Genomic DNA, 4,434 nt, shown 5'->3' with positions numbered 1-4,434 from the left:
TAGTTTCGATGTTGTATTATTAAATTTCTCGTTACATCATTATTCAGACTTAATTGTAATGTAACGTGCGTATCATTAAAAATTCTATGTTAAATACCTTCTACCCAATTTGTCATCTAACCTAACTTAACCTATCAATCTGACGATAATGCGCCACGTAAGAAATAATTCATAACTATTAAATCAAATTGGCATCACCTCTTTGTTTTGATTTGAGGTAAGAATAATTAAGTACACTCGTTCGATGGGTCAGTGATTAATTAGATGTTTGCAATCGATGGAGCACGTCCTTAATAAATCCTTAAATAAATTACATTATAACGTAATCTTACGGAATAAGATCAAGTTTGACAAAAATTTAGATTTAAAAAAAACAAGGAAAATCCAGATAAAGAAGTCGAGACTACGAAACTACTCGAAATTACGTGAAAACTACACAGAAATGTCACGACTTAACCTTATTTGGGTCATCACGCTGACAGTCACGTCGCGCCGTGGCTAGTCGCGGCGCTTTCTGGGACTACTCGGCACGCTGAACGGTGATTGGCCGAGCCGGGCGGCCATCGTAGCGCCGCGGATGCGCGCGACCACGGCGGATCGCGTTTAATTTCTGACGTATTTATCGGCTGCGTGGGAACCGCGGAGAAAAATTGAGGGAAAAAGATGATGCGTCGCACGGTGGGACGCGTGCGACAGGTGCGTCGGCCGCGCACGGCGAATTCCGCCCGCGTTTCTCCAGCGAACGTTCTCCGCGTTCGGAGAAACGCGACGCGGCGCGACGCGCGACCGCGAGGAGCGGCGGCGCGGCCTCCCGTCGCGGCGCCCCGCGGATTTTTCCTGGACCCGCGCGCGAGATTTTATTCTGCGCATGGAAAGCAATTTTGCCCAATCATAAATAGGGCTATTGTGGGGGGATGGTTGTATGCCCGTGGCGCATTTCATACATCCGAGTGTAATGGTAACCAGATAGAAAGGCGCCGCGCGCGGGGACCATCGGCCGGCGTTAACACCCGGTAAATACCAAAAATTCAAGTCGTACGTCGTGAAAACGGGGGGGGGGGAGGAGTATTCGCGTCACGCGAAAAATCCTGACGATTACACGCGGTCATCCGCATCCGAAAGTCCTTTCCCTGGTCTTCACATTAACAGATATTCACGTTCCCGCCTTCTATCCTTATTGCCGTCTCCACAATCTCTCGTCTTGCTTCGTCTCTCTCTCTTTCTCTCTTTCGTCACCCCCATAGAGAATTACCCCCTTTTTTCTCTTTCTCTTTCACGCGGCGTGACGTGCCGAACGTGACGTGTGTCGACTGTCGACGGTGCACAGTGGTGTATGCGAGTGTGAGACACGGCTCCCCGACCTTACGCCACGTCGCGTAGCCGCTGAGATTCGCGGATAGTCGTGTCTGTGCGTGTTGCGTGCATGCGATGCGACGCGCGCGCGCGCGCACTCGCTCGCTCGCTCGCTCGGCCAAGTGATCTGTGACGTCAGTGGTCCGATCGGTTGTCACCTGTCAAGCCGATGCCGACGTGTCCCTCCTCCCTCACCCTGCTACCTCCGTTACCCTCTCGCTCTTCCCTTTTCTCTCCCTTCCTTCATCCTCCTATCCCCCTCTTACTCTTTCTCCAACTATCTCTGTCGCCACCCCCCCTCCCCTCCCCCGATGCAACCCGCGGATGCAATCCGATCCGCGCCGTTCCTCTCCCTCCCGCTTCCATCCTCGCGCAGAGTAGAGTCCCCTCTCCATTTAACCCACGCGATCGCCCCCCTCCTCCTCCTCTTCCTCCTCTCCTAACTTCCCTCCTCGCCCTTTCCCTCGCAGGGATTTTCTCCCTTCTTCCGCACCCACCCTCGGCTCGTTTCCTCCTCCTCATTGTACCAGCTTCCATCCTCTCAACCCTCTCTCGTTTCATCTCTTTCCCGCGGCTATCCCAATGGCGTGATCTCAAGCCCTTTTTTTCGCGGTCGGTCTCGGATTCTTCAATGCAGGAGTCACGTCACACTCGACGAGTACCATCTCTCGTCGCTTAGCCGAGCGATAGTTTTAAGCAGGAGCAATTAAGGGATGGGGTAAAGTTTCCAGCGCAATTCCGCACGTACAGTGGTTGAGATTTTTCGATTTTTCCTGTCCCACGCTGGCTACGCCACTGATCGGAATCGCGCGTATCTATCCCTTTTCTCTCTCTCTTTCTCTCTCTTTCTTTCTCCCTTCACGAGTTCCCTTGCGATTCTCTCCCGCCTCCCCTTTCCACCCTTCCCAGCAGCAGCAGCAGCAGCTTATTCACCCTGGTCGCCTCTCTGCCGGCCCGAAAACCGAAGCCGAGGCTTCGAAGCTCGAGCGCGACCACCACTACCACCACCATCACTACTACCACCACCAACAGCAACGGCAGCAGCACCATCAGCATCAGCCGTAGCCGTACCAGCAGAAGCAGCAGAAGCAGCAGCAGCACCAGCAGCACCACCGGCACCGGCAACCCCACCCCCATTCACCATTCGCCCATCCACCCCTCGATATAACCCCGCTCCATCCGCCGCGACGACCGCAGACACAAAAACAATAACAAATCGATTCGCGGCAACGATGAGGACGGGGAGGAGGGCGGAAGGGGTCAGCGCGAGGGGTAGGACGAATGCTGAGGCCCCCGGCACGATGCAAGGGAGAGGGCACGCGCGTGCGAGAGAGAAAGAGAGAAAGGGCGAAGCCGCCAGGAGGGAGGTGGGGTGACCGAGGAGGAACCGTCCTGTCCTCCCCTCGGCGGTACTACTCCTCCTCCTCCTCCTCCTCCTACCCCCGTCCCCCTATATCTCTTTCCCTCTTTCTGGATATTGTATAGAGAACGTTATGCTAAAGTATGCATGCACGAGGGTCGGTCCAATGGTCAGGAATCTCGCGAGTTCGTTCGCTCTACAGCGGCACGTATCCGGACCCGGTTTACGGGGTTTCTTCTCGTCTCCGGTATTCGCGAATTTCGTCGTCGCATCCTTTTTCGACGCGATCGCCCCCCTATCGTCATCGTCATCTCCATCGTCATCGTCATCTCATCGTCTTCGTCTTCATCTTTTACATCGTCAACGTAATCGTCATGAGTGTAGCGTGGGAGGCGATGCTGAGCTACGAGCGTGAACTTTCATCATTCGATCGGTAAGGTGGAGATCGGCCCGGCCTTGCGGCGACGAGAGGGAGCACTAACGGGGGATGATTCCAGCGTAATGACGATCGGCCCGAATTGTTGCGGTAGGCCACCATAAGGGCGCCCCTCCTATCCAAGAGAAGGGGGAACCTCCTTGCGATTTTCGCACGACCGTTCCTCCTCTTTGTGAGAAACGCGACCTTTTTTGCCAATCTCTTACGTCTTACGGCATCTTGCGGCACTTGCGGCTTATTTCAGCTCATTTCAGCTTTCACCTTCTTCTCCATTTTTTGAATGACAAACATTATATTAACGGATCAGAGTCATCTACCTTATTGCTGCACCCTCTAGATACTATATTATGTACATGTAAAAAGATTTTTATGTGGAGAAAATTAATTTATGGATATAATACAAAAGTCGCTCACAGGATAGATAGGGACTGAGGATAGAATGGACGTACAATCGATTTCCTGTTAGAATTTAATACTTTGATCGGATCTAGAGGAATCTAGATGGTTCTCTAATCACTAAATCTCTGATGAACGCACGTGGACTAGATGTCTTCGTTTGCCTAACTCGAAATTGGAGGGAGATGAAAGTTAGAAATAATCCTAAAAGAGTTCCCTATTTCGTAACATCGGATACTTCGATGCTCCTTTCACGTGAAATCTTCCTTCTTCCAACCGATATGTTGTAAGAGCTTTATCTTCGTCCTCGTTCTATCAGGATAGACATAGCTTTTGACAACTACGAATAAAACGATCCACGAGATGAACAACATATATAAATCCGCGATATTTGAAGAAATATGGAGAGATCAAACGTTGAGTTATTCTAACGATTTGAGTAGTATGGATTCGCATGGAAACAACTTTGCGAAAATGTAATTATAGCATCTCAATCGCGACAAAGAACGATATGAAATATTTTAGAACGAGAAGAGCCGGTACGGAACATTCCGATTCGCGTACAAAGATCATTCTCGGAAGGGTGCTAAGAGAGGAAAATTGAGTTTCTGAGGAGGAAGAGAATTTTAGAGAGATAATCTTTCGCATGACACTTTTCTCCCGCATCGTTATCTCCATTTTCGAGCACGCTTCGAAACGTTTGACCTCGTAACTCGAGATCAAATTACTGCCGATACTCTATTGCCCAACTCCTCTCGACGTATTTCTTGATGTATCCTTTACGGCGATACTCGACAGAATAACTAAAAAAAAATACAAAACACATATTTAAAGAAATACATTGACATAGCGATACACTGTTTGCAAATAGACTTAATTGATGCACTTA

At 50.2% G+C, this 4,434-nt stretch overlaps 1 protein-coding gene across 3 annotated transcripts in view; it reads left to right on the top strand.

Moving 5' to 3' along the window:
• Nucleotides 1-950: 950 nt before the first annotated feature.
• The window catches only part of LOC108748881 (zinc finger protein 316-like), a 7,971-nt gene continuing 4,487 nt past the window's right edge, over nucleotides 951-4,434 (top strand). For 2 of the 3 annotated variants that reach the window (XM_018487279.1, XM_018487277.1), the window contains exon 1: nucleotides 951-1,013. The gene's annotated coding sequence lies outside the window, so the exon portion shown is untranslated. Of the gene's footprint in view, nucleotides 1,014-3,097; nucleotides 3,240-4,434 lie in introns of all 3 variants that reach the window. The other variant, XM_018487278.1, reaches the window with a different exon arrangement.

Source organism: Trachymyrmex septentrionalis, unplaced genomic scaffold (assembly GCF_001594115.1).
Source record: "Trachymyrmex septentrionalis isolate Tsep2-gDNA-1 unplaced genomic scaffold, Tsep1.0 scaffold25, whole genome shotgun sequence".
Taxonomy (NCBI): domain Eukaryota; kingdom Metazoa; phylum Arthropoda; class Insecta; order Hymenoptera; family Formicidae; genus Trachymyrmex; species Trachymyrmex septentrionalis.
This window is presented reverse-complemented; position numbering and strand designations above follow the sequence as displayed.